Raw genomic sequence first — 18,543 nt, 5'->3', positions numbered from 1 at the left:
GGACAAAAAAAGAAACAACAAAAATAGTAAGAAAATAATATTTTCCTATGCTCTCAAACTTTGTTTTTATCAGATATTTTAAAATGGATCTTATCATTGTTCACATCTAAAGAATGGCAAGTTTGCCCTTGATTCAATTACTTTCTCAGCTGAGAAAAAGATACTTCTCTGTGGAGAAGTGTGGCTCACTGGTTAGAGGAGGCAGACCCTGAAGCAGAGGTCAGACCCGGGATCAGAGTTCAATTCCCGACACGGCAGGGTCTTGAGCCCAAAATGTCAACGGACTCGATAATTCTCGCTTCGGTGCCTACTCAAATCACGGGTTCACACTCTGCAACTCTGGGCAATAGCTTGCTTATTCTCCACTACGGCCCCCGTGGTGGGATGCCTGGCTTTCACCTTGGGGATGCCCAGTAGGGGTTATTTCACAGGGAAAAAGCCAGGACGGGTTTCCAAAGCAAAGCGCTTTGAGACCTTGCGGTGATAAGGCGCTATATAAGAACCTTTGAATTGAAAATTGAATTTTCCTCTGTGCATGGATTAAGACTTTTAATTCTTCACCAAATCTGCTACGCCTAACATTAAACAAAGTCAAAAAATTTCAATGCAAATTAGTTACCTTGATGATTATAGTGACTGAGTAAACATTTGTGTTCTAATGAAGCATAAGCATAATGAGGCCGACCTATAAACAAAGTCAAAGAACTTCAATGCAGGATTAGTTACCTTGATGATTATAGCGACTGAGTAAATATTTGCGTTCTAGCGACGCATAAGCGTAATGAGGATAAAATTGGCGGACAAAATAAGAGACCAAATCAAGCAACATCACTGTTTTTTGTTAAAAGTGACATTGAACAAATGTAAAATGAGGAGGTGATTACAGAGCAATAGCATAGAAACAGGAGACAAGGTGAGGTGGTTGTCGCCACATATGTATACACACTGGAAGAACATACCCACCAGCTGAAACACAACAACAGTATTTAAATGCATTGATTGTAAGTACAGCAAAAAAGAACGAAGCAATTCATTGTAAAGCACAATTACCATCCCACCCTGAATCAAATACTCCTTGTACAATTAACAATACATGTAAAAATAAAAGACAGGCAGATGTGGCAAACACAATCAGTTATCAAAAGCAAATCATGGCTAACAATGTAAAACAAGTGTTGGCAAAGCCAAAGGTCTGGCATTGGCCGCCAACCTTTTGGCAATTCTTGCTATATTTTCCCATGATTTGTTGTTCAAAAAAATGTGAATGACATACCCACAGACTAATGGATGAAGTTTAAGTATAAGTATATTATACATTTTTTAAATCAAAAAGTCTTGACTAACACCCAACCTAACAATTATAACAAGGCAGCCAACTAGAGACCCAAAATATCACAGCATCAGAATGAAACAAGCATTGGCAAAGACAATACAGCTGGTATTTGCAATACGGAGCATGGTTATTCTTTATTTTGCTTCTTTTGCAAGCAAATACATAAAAAAGAAAGAAAGAATAACATTTTACTTCATTAACATGACAACCATGTGCTTCCAATAAAAATGTTCATTTGAAAAAAGCATCAACACACATGATTTTAATATAATAGTGCAGGTGCTAACGTGCAGGCAGGTGTACTTATACCAGTTCCAGAAACCGTATTAAAGTTTAAAGCAGAGGACCAGCAATACTGTCCCTGCAATGATAAAAGGCTTTGTCATTTTGTGTGCTTTAGCATGTTGGTGGTGTTGTAGAGTGTTCCATATAAAGTAGCTGCCTTTTGCCAATTACTTGGGAATGACCCAGAATTCCCTGCTCTTGTTTGCATAATTTATGCAGCATTCTATGCCTGAAATGGCATTGGTTGGACTTAGATTGGTTGTTTCCTTGTGTCTGGACTAAGCTATACCTCTCACACAAGCTCTAAAAAGAGTGAAACAGGTGTCAGAGGTTGCTTTTATTCATTGCAGGCTGGCTTGGAGTGTAATTTAGTAATCAAAAGCTCTAATACTGTGCTTAGATTGGTAAAAGGCTTTTGTCATTTTTCAGCTCAGCGTAAATGGCACTCCCTAATCCAGTGCCTAAAGACTTTGCTATAAAAATGGTGAAAGGCATTGTCACTTTATAGCTTGGTGTGGATGGCACTGTGCTAATCCCATGGTTAAAAACTGCTAAAAAAAAACAGACATTTGAGGTGAGCATATGTAGAGTGTTGGTGGTGTTGTAGAGTGTTCTGTATTAAGGAGCTGCTCTCTGCCCCTAAACCTTGAGAACTGGCTAGTCTTCCTTGCTCTTTTTTGCACAATTTATTTAGCACTTTAAGCCTGAAATGGGATTGTTTTAGAATACATATATGTGTTTAATATAAATGCATATATTACCTAATGGCCGCCTCTAGGTAGGTATAGTTAGGCCTGCTTTTCCATGGACAAAGTGTTTTATGGTTCATTAATAGATTTGGCCCGTTTAACACATTTTCCCAAAACTTTCTAAAAATAAAGTTCTTCCACATCAGCTCCTTAATTGAAAGTTTCAGGATGATCTGTAAAGCGGGGGATGAACAAAAGGGGGTTCCAAAACATAAAATTCCCATGCATTTTTCATAGACTTGTTTAGGCAGGGCTACAGTAAAAGCTGCAAAACAGAATTACCCCAAATTAGTCAGAAAGCTAGATCTTGGTCTGCAGATTGTGGGTGAGAAATAATTATATATTTTGGCAGTTGGGCTTGTGAGAATCCTGTGAGCGTCCCCTGAGAGTGAAAAATCACAAACGGAGGCCTGTGAGTGGTCAAGAGGCCTGTTTTTCATGGGAGACTTAATGATCTCGCAGTAGCTACTGTGAAGAAAATAAATGTGTATTGTTTTTAACTAACTTTTACGATCTCACTGGACTATTGCGGGATCGTACAAAAAGTAGTGGAGTATACAAAATCTTGATACAAGGTGTTATTAGAAATACTGTCTCTTCCCACACCAAACTATACACACTTGTAGCCCTGGGTATAGGTTTTACAGAAGAACTCAACGTTTTCTTGCACCCTACTATGCACCCCTGTCATACTGTGAAAAGGGCTTATTAGTGTTCTATACACAGTTGTTAGGCTGTGGAGAGGTGTCAGTGAGATACCAGTGTGTCCTTACACTCCTTCCACCCTACAGTGCACTATTGCTATACTGTTAAAATGTCTCATTTGAGAATCTACCTTCTCCCCACACCCTTCTAAGGGGGATTATAAGTCATGAGTACTGTAATAAAGAAAAGTGTAAATTCGTCCTGTAAAAAAGTTTACTATCTGGCGAGACTCTCGTGGGAATCATAAAAAAGTAGGGGTTGAACATTTTCTAATAATAAGAAATGGACTTTAAAGTAAATACATGAGTATAACTGTGCGCTGTGTACCAATGTTCGTCTCATGCAGATAAAACAAGTAGAGCTTTTTCATAAATCTAGGTGATTTATTTATCCACACAATTTTGTAATAGACTGCATTCATTAAACTAAACACACTGTTACTATTCTGGTGTATATAAATGATACATATTACAGGATATATCAGGATATATTCAGTTTAAATCAAAGTCCATAGTAAATAGTACAATATTGTGAGAGGCTCACAAGATCATTCCAGGAAGCACTGCCAACTTGGACTACACGCGAGGGATTGCCTCCCTGGCTCTCGTGAGTCTCTTGAAAATGAAAGCCTTGTGCTTTCAGCATCAATTGTCTGAGTATCATTTTTAAATGCACTTTTCATGTTGAAGCCTAAAGCAGATTAGCATTAGTAGTGACTAATATTTAGAGGACATTTTCTGCATTAACACACCTAATCAAAAGGGGGATTAAAACAATGAATATTGTCAAAAAGAACAACGAGGCCTGAGCAGAATAACAAAATCAAGTTGACAATAATACAAATGGTATCTGCTTATGAGGCCAATCTGGAGGTCAAAAGGAAGAATAGGTGTCAGAAATGTTGCAGGCACAAGGCAAGGAGCTAGAATTTGAATAATGAAGGAGTCCCTGAGAAAACCACTGGCTTATTTATATAAAAGTGCGCCAAATGTAATGCCTTAAGTATATGTATTCAGCAGTGTGTGTGCCTGAGTGTGTACATTACCTTGGTGCCTCAGCTGTTCTGTCATGGGTGCTGTCATCTCATCCCAATATCTGATACCTAATCAGTGATTCAGCTTACTAGGGTTGTTTAAAAGAATCCTGATCCCTTGGTAAATGCACATTGGGCAAGTAAGCGCAAGATGAGCAGTGGTGGTTATCCTCTGCTTATCAAGTACACCACATTAATAGCCAAGCAGTTCATATTTTTAATGACTTTGGCTGACAACATTTGTTGTTCCACTGGGCTGACCTGTTATTCAGTGGGTGTCTGTTACAATGAGGTATTACATTTCAAATGCCTTGGAAAGTGTAAGGATTAATTTTTAGCCCTGCAATTAGGAATGAGCGCTCCAGTCACACCCATCTAAATAAAATGCTGAATGAGTCACAGAACATGTTTTGAGAGTCACAAAGGCATTTCCGACTTACAAAAGGTATTAATTAACTACTGAAAATCCTTTTGTGTTCACAATCTTGGTGATTCTTGCTAATCACAGGATACACACTCACAAATGGCCTTTGTGCTTCACGGTTTGACCCGTTTTCTATTCTAGATCAATTTGTCGGAATTAGTGGAAGAACCCTACAAGAAAGCCTGATCCATGGCATTAATGGGAGAACCCTAAAAAAAACGCTAGTAATAGGATTAGTGGAAGAACCCTACAAAAAACCTTATACTTTTTTGGATAGACCATAAACTATAATGAGTGCTCCTCAAAACCGGCCACAAACCTGAGGGTTAAATATAGTTTCTTTGAAAATTGTATTGCGAAATGCACTACTCTCAAGTTTTTTCAGAATTTTGTTAGTGGGACAGCCAACCACGCCCTCATAAGAGATGTCAGGCTCTCTTACTCGGTGTTGTTCAGAGTGGATAATAATAGTCCACTCTTTTAATTAAAAGTGTATCCATATTCACTGGGCTTTCCATTAAGTAGTGCCTGGATTTTTTTACTGTAAAGTCTAATGGCCAAATGTATGACCTGCCAAATAGCAACTCACAAATTGCGTCGCTTTGGCGACTCTCAATTTGCCACTCGCAATTTGCGACTCGCTATTTGGCATGTCCAACTGCGTCTTGGGCACTATGCGATTCCCAATAGGGTCACAAAATGCAAGGTTCATGAATATTAATGAGCCACTTGCATTTTGCAACCCCATTTGGAATGGCTGGGCCTCCAAGGGTTGATGGCCTGCTAGGCTCAGCAGACCATCATGTCTGTGACTGCTTTAAATAAAGCAGCTGTTTTTTTTTTTTTAAATGCAGCCTGTTTCCCTTAAAGCAAAAGGGCAAAAGATGCATTCATTTTTTAAGGGCAGGCAGTGGTCCCTGGGACCACTGCCTGCCCTTAAAAAATAATTTTGTATGCTTTTGCAAAGGGGACCCCTTCCCCTTTGCGAATGCATTACCACCTACTTGAAGTAGGTGGTTATTTGCGAGTGTTTTGCGACCGCGATTGCAGTTGCAAAACATTACTACATGGCTATGGAGTCGCTATTTGAAAGGGAACATCCCTTCCAAATACCAAGTCCCAAGTCGCAATTTATTTGCGACTCTCCAAACACTGTTTGTACATGGGCCCATGGTTTTTCACGTGCACAAACTGGTCTAAGACCCGTTTGCGCACGCTAAAAACTGTCGTACATCTTGCCCTAAATGAACAAAATAGAAAAGGGACCAAAAATTTGCTTTTCAGTATTATCACAACTTACTCCCCTCTCTATTGACATTACTCTCGTTAAGGTATGGTATATGGGATACTCAGTCACGAACATGGAAGATGTCTCATTCGCCTAATTAAAAATGCCTATGACACTTATAATACGGCAGGCAGGACAACCTTCCTGTTAACCCATCAGTCAAACACTAAATCAGGCCCAAAGTTCAGACCTTCTATTTTTAATTACAGGGGATGGTAACAACCAATTTAGAGAAATCGAAAATTGAGGCACCATTAATAAACAAAATGACAAAAAGAGTTCAATTGTGAACTGGCTTTCGTCTTTAAAAGCCACAGATAACTGGACTTATCCTAAATCTTTGATGTTCTCGCCACCGGTACTCACATTACACAGAACCATAATAAACGGTTTGCATTTCTTGTAATAAGCCAGTTTACTCCTATGTCACTATTGGTAGCCTACCTTTCTCTTAATGTCTTACCATATCCTAAGTGAGATATGCCTGTAACTTCCCAGCAATTGCTTTTCTTTCAACATAAATTTGCGAATATAGTATTCAACAGAAATGTGTTATCCGACCAGGAGGCTATGCTGCAAATAAATACAACTTCTGCTAACTGCACTTCTTCAGAAAAATGTTTGACTGCTCATTGTTACGGTCCTGTAGCAGCTCCCCTTGCTCAAAAGCAATGACAGCTCTCGCAGGAGGCGGGCAGCCTGCGGGTTCTTGGGGCATTGGGGCTCCCCCACGGTCCCCAACGCAAAGGGCCGGCCCCAGGGTATGGGGTCCCTGGGGCCAGGAGTGGTCAAGGAGGGGGGCCACGTGCCCCCCTCTGCATTAATGAAAAAATGGGTGGACCCTGGGGATGGGGGTCCCCGGGGCCAAAAGGGGCCCCGGGGAAGGGGGACCATGCAGCCCCCCTCCCAGAAAATAAGAATAAAAAAGAAAAAAAAGAAACTGGCAACTCGCCAGAGGCCCCGCCCCTCTCTGCAGCACTCTGCAAACGCGCCCCCTGGCGCATTCTAAGTTGGAGTATAAAGTCCACTTGAATACTGAGGATCCCTGGGGCCCAATTAGCCCACCAGGTACCTTCAGTAAGCAACACAGGACTGCATTGCAGAGAGGTGGTCTGTGGCCACGCCCCTTTTTACACCTCTCTGCAATACAGCTCTGTGGTGCTTACTGGAGGTACCTGGTGGACTAGTTGGCCCCAGGGACTCTCAGGATTAAAGGGGACTTAATCCCCCAACTTACAATGCGCCAGGGGGTGCGTTTGCACAGTGGTGCAGGGAGTGGATGGGTCCTGACATAACAAGTTAGCAATCCTGCTGTGTGGGACTTACTGGAGGTAATAAAAGGGGTAGTTGGCACCCAAGGTTGATGTTGGGGGCTAACTATCCCTCCTGTTACCTCCGCTAAATCCCACACAGTTGGATTGCTAAAAGGTGCTTGGAGGCCACGCTCACCTTTCTCCACCACTCTGCAAAAGTGACTTCTATGTTATAGTTCGAAATTAGTATTTAAAAAATCTTTGAAATTCACTGAACAAACCATAGGTTTCAGGAACGTTTTCGCTAGAAATCTGCATTTGAAAAACCTTTGAAATTCACAGAAAAAACCATAGGTTTCAGGCACGTTCTAGTTAGAAATTAGTATTTAAAAAACCTTAGAAATTCACTGAAAAAATATAGGTTTCATGGACGTTATACTTAGTTGGACATTGAACTCACACATTAGCTGAGAAATTCTGCCGTTATAGTTACTTCGCTAACTATAATTTGCACCCCCGCAATGCACTGCTGATGATGTCACATATTACATCATTTATGACATGTTCAGTGACATCACTGATGACATCTCAAATGTCATCACTGATGGCATCATCCACGTGAAAATCTGATGCACCTCCTCACACACTAATATAAACTTTGACACACCCACTCTAAAATACAGATTTCCATTTTCGAAACCATAGACACACCAATACCAGTTACTACACACACTCACTGATTCCTAGGTCTACACACACATCCACTCATTCACCCATACAGCCACTCATACATGCAGTCACTCATCAATACAACACTATCATATGCACTCATACACCAATACAGACACTCAGACAAAGCCACTCATCTAGAGTTACTCACACACCGCATGCAAAGAATCAGTCACACTTCCAATTATTCACCTGTACAGTTATACACACACCACCTCACTTATTCATACAGATACTAATGCATACTTACTCTCTTATACAATCACTGATACAAGTACACACTCATCCTTACAGCCACTCCCACAATCACTGACTCTCACATATGGTCATTTATATACTCCAACCCTCACATACACTGCCTTTTACATATGTAGTTACTTGGACACGTACCACTGAGATATGCATTCACTCACCAACACACCCATACACACACTCACCCACCCATACAGCTGTTACCACATGCATTCTTGAACCAATACACCCAGTGAATCAACCATTCACACATCTATGCACAGTTCCACACACCTCCCACCCACCCACACACGCACTCAGGGACCAATACAAATACTCTGGCAAGCGATCAATAACCCATATAGACACTCATGTAGCTACTCACCAACCCATGCAGCAGCCTACACCACAACAGGCAGACTGATACAGACATTCACAAAGTTTAGTCACTAACCCATTCATTCAGTAAGACACATTTAATCACTCACGCACCTACTAAATCTTTCATCCAGACACTTATACACCCTCTCATTCTTCAATACACCTTAGCATGTATATAAAACATATTTAATCTTTATAGAAACACACAGTCACTGGATGATGTAATCAGTGATGTCAATAGTGATGTCATCAGTGATGTCACTGACCATGTCATGAATGATGTAATATGTGACGTCATCAACAGTGCATTGCGGGGGCTCGAGTTATAGTTAACTAACTATAATGGCAGAATTTCTCAGGTTTTGTACGAGTGAAATGTCCACCTAACTAAACCTATGTTTTTTCAGTGAATATATATATATATATATATATGGTATACTGGCGTGCTGCCAGATCGCTGGTGGTGCACAAAACGTAGCGCTACCACTAGCGCTAAAAATGTAAGAAAAATATTTCCCAACCTATTATGATTAAGAAGCAGGCACTCGTCGTTGTGGGGATTCTCCCATTTATTGCCTTGGTTACATCAGACACATAAATATGAGAGGGACGCGTTTCGGCAGCCTTGCTGCCTTTCTCGACCTAAAAATGCGCCATAACGGTGCTTCTTTTAAAGCTAGCCCTTCAATAATAAAAATAAATGATGCACTTTGTTAAATAACTATTGGGTATACATATGCATGTGTGAGAATCAACACTATTCAAAGCACTGCATAACTCTATCAGTTCCGAAAAAGACACACTAGCGTAAATCTTGCAATTAAAATTATTTTTACCCTTATTCACCAGTTGTGCTATTTAAAGTTATGCTTTTCAATTCAAGACGCAAAACCCGCGGCCTTCTTATTGACCAAACCCAGATCCTGTAACAGGATTGAAATATACTTTTGCATCGCAAGTGGTTCGAGCAAAGAGGCGGGATATGATATATCGTTACGGAACCGGAGGATAGATTAAATATAATACGAGCTTAAGACTTGGATATCTCCATATCTTCCGGGCGATTAGACTGCAAGATAGTGCCTGCTACAGGTAGCTGCGATTCAATGATTTGCTTGAGGTATTGGACTTATCGGCACCTTTACAATTGGGCAGGTTGCCATTGGAGACAACTCTGGTCCACATTCAATTAAATTAGACATCTGTCAAGATTATTAAATTGATATTGGGAGCTCTATATATTTTTTTCTGAAGAAGGTGATGGCCATAGACTAGTGCCCACCGAAACGCGTCGAGATGCAATGAGAAGAAAAGTATACCGTAAATCTTAATGAACAACTGTATTAGATACGACTCATGAAATAATGTTTGAGATGATTACAATTGATTAATTTCTGATTAAGTAGTACTTTTCTGTGATTTAGAATTAGTTTTCCCACCTGGTTTCCCAATTCTTTTCAGTAGTACATGATTTTTAATAATGTGATTAGGTCATTGTAATTTTTAGTGTTTTGTGATTTTATTGCTATATGTAGCTCAGATAGGGACACATATATATATATATATATATATATATATATATATATATATATATATATATATATATTACCTACTGGCGGTCGCCAGTAGGTATATATAGTTAGGATTTTTTCTCTATGGGTTTTTTGAAAATTCTATGTCTAATAACTTTGGCGTTTGTGGACGGAATTGGCAGAAATTTTCAGGAAAATGGCACATTTTGTTTCTGAGCAGCCCCTGAAAATTGGGGGGGGGGGTTCGTCCAGGGGGGGTCGAGAAAAAAGGGGGGTCCCAAAACGTGTTTTTAACATTGAGTTTTCCATAGGGCGGTTGGCCTCACTTTTAGCCCGAACGGCTGAATGGATTTGAACGAAACTTGGCAAAATTGTAGGGACTGGTAGCCCGATGTGCCTTTTGTAGGTCTCAATATATGTGCTCCAGTGGATTTTGAGAAATTAACGTTTAAAAAAAGATATATATCTGTAACAGCGGACCGGGCAGCGCTCCAGTTCGCGTACTTTTCGCGCAACGGAGCTTTGTGAAGCGAAGCTGATTGGTTCTCCGGCGTCTGTCAACATTCCAAACAGTCCGTAGCGGCCGCCATCTTGTCTCTCGGTAGGATCGAGAGACAAGAGGAGGCGAAAGGGAAGGGGCAAATGACGATAAGGGGGCATAGTAGATCCTCCCTGACCTCTTAGGTTTGATGTACCATTTTGCCAAGTTTGGTGTAATTCCGTTCAGCCATTCAGGCTGTAGACGTATCTAAATGTCAATAATCGAACTGCTGAATGGATTTGCACGAAACTTGGCAAAATATTAGGGACTGGTAGCCCGATGTGCCTTTGCTAGGTCTCAATATATGTGCTCCAGTGGATTTTGAGAAATTAAAGTTCAAAAAAAGATATATATCTGTAACAGCGCTCCGCTTCGCGTACTTTTCGCGTTACGGAGCTTTGCGAAGCTGATTGGTTCTCCGGCGTCTGTCAACATTCCAAACAGTCCGTAGCGGCCGCCATCTTGTCTCTCGGTAGGATCGAGAGACAAGAGGAGGCCAAAGCGAAGGGGGAAATGACCATAAGGGGGCATAGTAGATCCTTCCTGACCTCTTAGGTTTGATGTACCATTTTGCCAAGTTTGGTGTAATTCCGTTCAGCCATTCAGGCTGTAGACGTATGTAAATGTCCTATGGAAAATTGCATGGGGAAAACACATTTGAAAGTGTTAAAATTTAGAACCAATTAAAATGTTACTTTGGTTTTGTATTTGTGTGTGATGAAAGTTAATTGGTTATGTATATATGTCAAATGAGAGGAAACCACAGCCATTTTGTGATACTACTGTCTGAGGTACATTTGTGAGGAATTTTTGGTGGTGAATTTCTGGTGTTTGATTTACACAGTACTAACACTTCTCCTACTTTTAAAAAGGTGAGTTGTTAATTTGTAAGGGGAACTATGTTGTACACTTGAAGATAATTTGAAAAATGGTTTCTGTTATTTATTTGCAGTCCTTTCTGTTATACTAAATACTTGATAAAGTTAGTTTTATATTATGTATTGCTAAAAACGATAAATGAAAGTGATTATTTTTTTCTGCAATTTACAGCAAGCAATTTCAAAATAAAATGGCTCACAATGAAGAGACCGTGGCAATTTCTTTTGAATTGTCCACTACATTGATTGAAATTGAGAGCACCAATAATGAAATATTGTCACATGGAGGAGATGACTTGTATGATTCCATTAGATTGATTGAAATGGACAGCACCAATAATGAAATATTGTCACAAGGAGGAGATGACTTTAATGATTCCACTACATTGATTGAAATTGAGAGCACCAATAATGAAATATTGTCACAAGGAGGAGATGACTTGTATGATTCCATTAGATTGATTGAAATGGACAGCACCAATAATGAAATATTGTCACAAGGAGGAGATGACTTGAAAGATTCCACTACATTGATTGAAATTGAGAGCACCAATAATGAAATATTGTCACGAGGAGATGACTTGAATGATTCCACTACATTGATTGAAATTGAGAGCACCAATAATGAAATATTGTCACAAGGAGGAGATGACTTGAATGATTCCACTACATTGATTGAAATTGACAGCACCAATAATGAAATATTGTCACAAGGAGGAGATGACTTGAATGATTTTTTTGATCAATCTGTTGATGGCGAATTTATCGAATGTTTGGAGACCATAGAGTTACAAGAATCATCATTGCAGACTTTTCATGAGGAAATTGCTGATGAGGACATGTTACTAGTTCTTTCAAATTTAGAAAATTCTGAAGAATAAATTTATATTTAGAAATCAAAAATTGTTTGAGACATTATTCATTTTTATTTTTAATTTATGAGGTTGTAGCGAAGTGATTGTAGTATAAAATGAGACTTATAGTATAGAGTGCAACATTTTTATGTTACATGGTAAGTTTACTCATATTTACTTCCCTTCTGCCACTATATTATCTCCAATGTGTATTTGACATCTCTTCTTCATCTCCGGCCTCCTTTCTCTCACTGTGTGTCTCCGATGCATCTTATCGCTGCTATTTTGTGTAATTACAGAAGAGAGTAAAATAAAATAGTTTGGAACGTGAAAAGGGGGCAAAGTAGAGTACCCCTCACCCCGTAGGCCTTTTCAGGCGGTCCCAAAAGGATCAGTTTCTGCTTTCCTGAGAGATTATGGTATGAGTTCCATATACCACAATAATTTGCATTACAACATGCAAGATATCTATCTCCTATTACCAACTTTTGGAGATATTCGCGCTAAGCGCGAATATCTCCAAAAAGTTATACCTGCCCTGAGCAGTTCTTCGCCATGTTATCCAATGGGAGGTGGATAACATGGCTAAGAGCATTAGCTCGGTAATGCATGAATATCGCTGACTTTTTAGCGATATTCATGCATTGCGGCCGTTTTTTATCGCATTTGCGATAAACCTTGATAATAGCAAGGTTTATCTTCGATAATTTCTGACGATGCTTAGCGGTAAAAAAATCGTTGGTAAGCATCGTTAGCGATAAATATCGCTTAACTTTGGTAATATGCACCAACGTCTGTTAACGTTCGATTCGAAGGAAATGAGGAAGTGTTGAAAAACATTGTTTGCGCCATCTTGCCTTTTTTGAAATGCCCCACTTTTGTCGTGCACGGCAGCCATTTTAGATGCCTTGACCAGACCCACTCTCTGCACGCTGTCGATTCGTAGCATGGCTCCCCACCCTCGCAAGCATCTTCCCCGGGCACTGGTCACCCCCGCTCTCTGTCTTATGCATGGGCAATAAACCTCCCCCCATCTGCGCTGCTCTTCCCTGAGAATCACACTCTGTGCCCGCCCGACACCTCCCTTTCGCCCTATTCACTACCGCACCCTCTGACACTCCTCTTCCTCTGTGTCCGATTGTCCAGGCTATCAGCTAGCCCTGCAGATGTAGTTTATGGCTCCAGCTGTAAAGAATCACCCCTCTTTAAAGGAGTTATAGTAGATCAAGGCCCACACCCGATGAGATCCGTCACACCACACGTGTTCCTACTATCTGAAAACCATCCTGTATTGTGATTGGGGAGGGGACCGAGCCTGAAGCGGAAGATTCCAGGAATGACTCTTTGTACATCAAAGTTTTTACAATTATGTGTCACATTAAAAATATATAGCACTCCAACAAAGTAGTAGGAATATAAAACTTTAATAACATATAAATATATACAACAAAACAAAAACAGTAAAAACATTTAAACAACGAAGAGACCGTGGCAATTTCTTTTGAATTCCTGATGAGGACATGTTACTAGTTCTTTCAAATTATGAAAATTCAGAAGATGTTGCCTGGGGGTGGGTCGTCAGTAGCAGTCTGTTGTGCGAATAGTTCCAAGGCAGCAGAACGCGCTGAAATCTAGATGGCACGAAAGTGATGTCTAGTAAGTTGCCGCCCAGCAAATAACGGCGTGGGGCGCCGCGGGGGGTGGATTGTCAGTAGCGGTCTGTTGTGCGAATAGTTCCAAGGCAGCAGAAAGCGCTGAAATCTGGATGTCACGAAGGTGATGTCTAGTAAGTTGCCGCCCAGCAAATAACGGCGTGGGGCGCCGCGGGGGTGAGTGAGTCCAGTAGGCACCACAGCTATTCTTACCGGCATTGCAGAATTACTGCTGGGGACAATGCCTGTGCTGTAGCAGGGTCACAGCAGAAACAAAAAGGATTCTGTTGTTGATGTTGTTGGTTTTCAATTTGAAAACAGTTCTGGTGTCAATTGCTATGCTAATGTAGTGGTTAATGTTTTGTTTTCTCTAGAAAATGTAAAAGAGGGGGAGGCAGTCCAAAGTTCCGTTAAAAGGGCAAAGGAAAGGATCGGTGGTTTGAACTATCAGTCAAAAAGGGGAGGGGGTGCAACAATTTTTCCTACCGGGTCACACTGTGCTTTCACCGGAACTGAGGTCTGCAGGATTCTAGTAATTCAAAGTGAGGCTGGCGCCAGCATGGGAGCGCCGACGTCCCGCGGATACAGTTTCGTCACTCCACGGGCGATCATGGCAGTCATTCCCCATCGGGGGTGTCTGCGGGGGTCGGAGACTCCCGCGGCTCCTGTAGAATCTTCAAGGTCGTGGAGGACTACGGTGGTGGAGTCAACCAGTGACCGGGCCATTTCTTTATGCTGGGCCCGCTCTTGCCAGGTCGACCGCCATTTTGAGAGTTCGGTAGCTACTGGCGATCGCGGGGTCAAATGAGCGGACGGGCTCCACCCTGCCGGGCGAGACGTTGCAGCATCGCCACAGTGGAAGAACCCTTTCCGGGCGCTTGGAGCGCCGAGGGTGCAGGTGGGAAGCCTCCACTGGGGAGGCGGGAGAGGCCTGTTCGCATCGTCTCTCCCTCCCAGTGCACCCCACGGCGTCTCGCTTGAGATTTGTTATGGCCGGACCAGGCGATGAGGACGAGGGGGGGGGGGTCGGAGGCATGTGCAAGACATCCCCCCCAGTGTTGTCGCAGCCATTATTCAAGAGAGAAGAAGTGTCCCGTCCGTCTTCGGGCCGGGCTGCCGGTGGATGTCGGCCGGACGCCCCTGGCTCTGGCCCCATGAACGGGTTTCTTGGTTTATCGGCTGCAGCCGGATCCCGTCGGCCTCGGCCCCCCGACCGTTGGTGGCCGGACCGGAAGAGCATGTGGCGGGACTACCTGCAACTCTCAAGGGCCACCGCGGCCGGACTGGGAGAGAGAGGGGAGGGTCGAGGAGACATTCCCCCCCCTTGAAACTCTTCAGCGTTGTAAAGGCAATCCCCTGGCCGGGTCCCGCTGGCCTCGGCCTCTCCTCCAGCTACACCCTACGTTAGGATCTCCTGGCCGAGGCGTGGCAGCAGGATCCGCCTTATATGGGCTGCTCCCGGCTGGGCGTAGCCGCAACCCTGCCCCACCTTGGAAGTTTCCAGAGTGGGGGCGGATGTTCTACTGACTTGCATTTTCCCTAGTCTATCGATTTTTTTGGCGTGGCAGGCGGTGGGACAGCGAGGGGTGATTTGGTTTCTCTTACTGTTTTTCTGGTCTCTCACCACTGGCATATTTCTAACGTTTTCTTGTTTCTAGGACATTAATAGGTTTTATCATTACGTTATGTTATCGTTTCTTTGTTCGTTGTTTAATAAAAGTTTATGTTCATCAGTGGCCTACTGATTTTCGTTTTCCTATTCTTTTCTTTCCAGGTTGTTTCATGCTAAAGTTTCTGTTAACAGGATACAGTGATCACTTCGTTATTATTGCATATGTCCTTTTCACTAGGGGTGCTCTCTGGTCGGGCCAGATGACGTATCTCTAGTAAATGGTCCGGGTGAAACAGGTGCATCAATCAGTGGGGAGTAGATAGGCATGACAGATTACAACGGGGGAGAAAGGTCCGCATTACGTACCCTTTCACTATTTGCAAAGATTTTCCTACGTATATTTGCAAACAGGGAATACCTCCAAAAAGAACCAATTCCCAAACAGTCAATGTTTGGGGAAACAATCAATCAATGAGGAACGAAATAGGCACGACGTGTTAAAGGTTTGCGTTACCTACCCTTCACTATCTGCAAAGGGAGAGAGAATATTCCTATTCTTCCTCGTTTGCAGGCAGAGAAGATTCTTAAGAGAACCAACTTCGAACAATTCAATGCTCGATTCAAACAATCAAGAAGGGGTACTGTGAACACAAATGAACGCCGCTTATGTACATACACATTGGTATTATCAACAGGTTGTTCCTAATGTTTCTATTTTAGGGAGGTCAAAAAGAGATCCCATTAGTGGCCTACTGATTTTGCTCGATTCCTTTTCTTTTTTTACACGATTTTTCGCTATCTGCAAAGACTAAACAGAGTATTGCGACTCTGTGCTTGTTTGTAAATAGAGAATGAACCAAAGAGAACAATCAATCAAATGGAGAGAGAAGCAGGCACGACGGATTACAACGGGGGCAAAGGCCTGCGTTAACTACCCTTCACTATCTGCAAAGAGAGAGTACTCCTAATAGAAATGAGGGGTGGGGGGCAGCATTCAAAGCAGATCAGTGTGCATAAACACGAAAATGTTTTTACTTACCACGTACTTGACATTCGACAGCTTATGATATTTGCTATTAAAAAACCATTGAAATTCACTGAAAAAACCATAGGTTATAGACCATATATAGTTAGGAATTAGCATTTAAAAAACCTTATTTTACTCACACAAAACCATTGAAATTCCATATATAGTTAGTTGCACTAACTATATATCGCGCACCCGCAATCCACTGCTGATCATGTCACATATTACATCATTCATGACATGGTCAGTGACATCACTGATGACATCACTGATGACATCTCAAATGACATCACTGATGACATCACTGATGACATCTCATTTGACATCATTCTTGTGCTAATACGATAAACCTCTTCAGACTCTAATATAACCTTAGATACACTCAGTGTATACAGACACTCACACACTGCCACTCATCCATGGAGTTACTCACACACCCAGTCAGTCATGCAAAGAAACAATCTCACCTCCATTTCTTCAACTATACAGTTAAACACACCTTACTTATTGAAACATATACTAACACATATTTACTCTCTTATACAATCCCTGATACAAGTTCACAATGATCGATACAACCACTCACTCATTCAGTGGCTCTCATGCACAGTTATTTATATATGCCAACTCTCACATGTACTGTGTTTTACATATGTATTTAGTATGACATGTAGCATTGAGATATCCATTCACTCATCAATACACTCATGCACACAGTCAACTGCCCATGTAGCTGTTTCCACATGCACTCTTGAACTCATACACCTAGTGAATAAACTGCTCACACATCTATGCACAGTGTCACACACCTTACTGCCACCCCCACACAAACTCAATCTCCCATAGAAATACTTGGGCAACCAATTAATAACACATATAGCCTCTCGTATAGCTAATGATCAACACATGCAGCAGTTTACATCACAACAGACATAATGATGCACAAATTAAGACAGTTTAGTCACTAACCCATGCATTCAGTGAGACATATTTAATCACTCACTCATACAGTCAGTCACGCACCTACTAAATCCTTCATCCAGACACTTATACATCCACTCATTCTTCAATATGTAAGACATATTTTAACTTTACAGAAACATACAGTCACTGGATGTTGTCATCAGTGATGTCATCAGTGATGTCATTTGAGATGTCATCAGTGATGTCATCAGTGATGTCACTGACCATGTCATGAATGATGTAATATGTGACATGATCAGCAGTGGATTGCGGGTGCGCGATATATAGTTAGTGCAACTAACTATATATGGAATTTCAATGGTTTTGTGTGAGTAAAATAAGGTTTTTTAAATGCTAATTCCTAACTATATATGGTCTATAACCTATGGTTTTTTCAGTGAATATATATATATATGTGATCAAGGCCGGGGCAACCTGGTTGAAACGCGTCATGTTGGAAGAAAATAAATTTGCACTTTAAGAACTTTACCTTTGGTGTGGTCCGTTCCTGTTGAAGAAACGCTGGGTGGAGTTTTGCCCTATTTCGTGTTTCTAAGGACTTGGTTTTCATATATATATGTATGTATGCATACTTCTCCACAGGGAAGAAAGAGGCCACACCAGGTAAACGCTTGGAGGGAGCTTTAATATAGCGCACAACGAAACATGGCAAATGCATCTCGGCTAGGATTGCCTTCTTCAGCGCCAGGGTTAGTAGTAGGACCGCAGCCCAAATGCCTGATTTAAATATTTTTCTGCGTCCTGATGGGTAGACAGCTGCTCTGCCCCTCTCGGTCACAAACGCTAACGCCTCCTGTGTGTTGCCCGGTGCACGGCAACTACAGTTCCCAGAATGCCACATTCCGTGTCATGAGGCGTTGCGGTGGCAGCGCGGTCCTTATGAATCCAACCCCCAAGTTCCTTAGTGCGCCAAATCAAGCTCTCTCCTCCAGTCCCTGACCACAGCAACCCCCAAGTCTCCGGAAAGCCATCAGCGGGGGCAAAGCGGGGAATCCGCTTGCCCAACGTGTAGTCAATGACTACTACACCGCCCCATATTCTTCCGAACCTGA

The 18,543-nt window shown here is 41.8% G+C and overlaps 1 protein-coding gene across 1 annotated transcript in view; it reads left to right on the top strand.

The window, feature by feature from the left end:
* PRKAA2 (protein kinase AMP-activated catalytic subunit alpha 2) overlaps nucleotides 1-18,543 on the top strand; it is a 359,800-nt gene that overhangs the window by 144,989 nt on the left and 196,268 nt on the right. The window lies entirely within an intron of this gene.

The sequence above is a fragment of the Lissotriton helveticus genome, chromosome 1_2 (assembly GCF_964261635.1).
Source record: "Lissotriton helveticus chromosome 1_2, aLisHel1.1, whole genome shotgun sequence".
NCBI lineage: Eukaryota > Metazoa > Chordata > Amphibia > Caudata > Salamandridae > Lissotriton > Lissotriton helveticus.
This window is presented reverse-complemented; position numbering and strand designations above follow the sequence as displayed.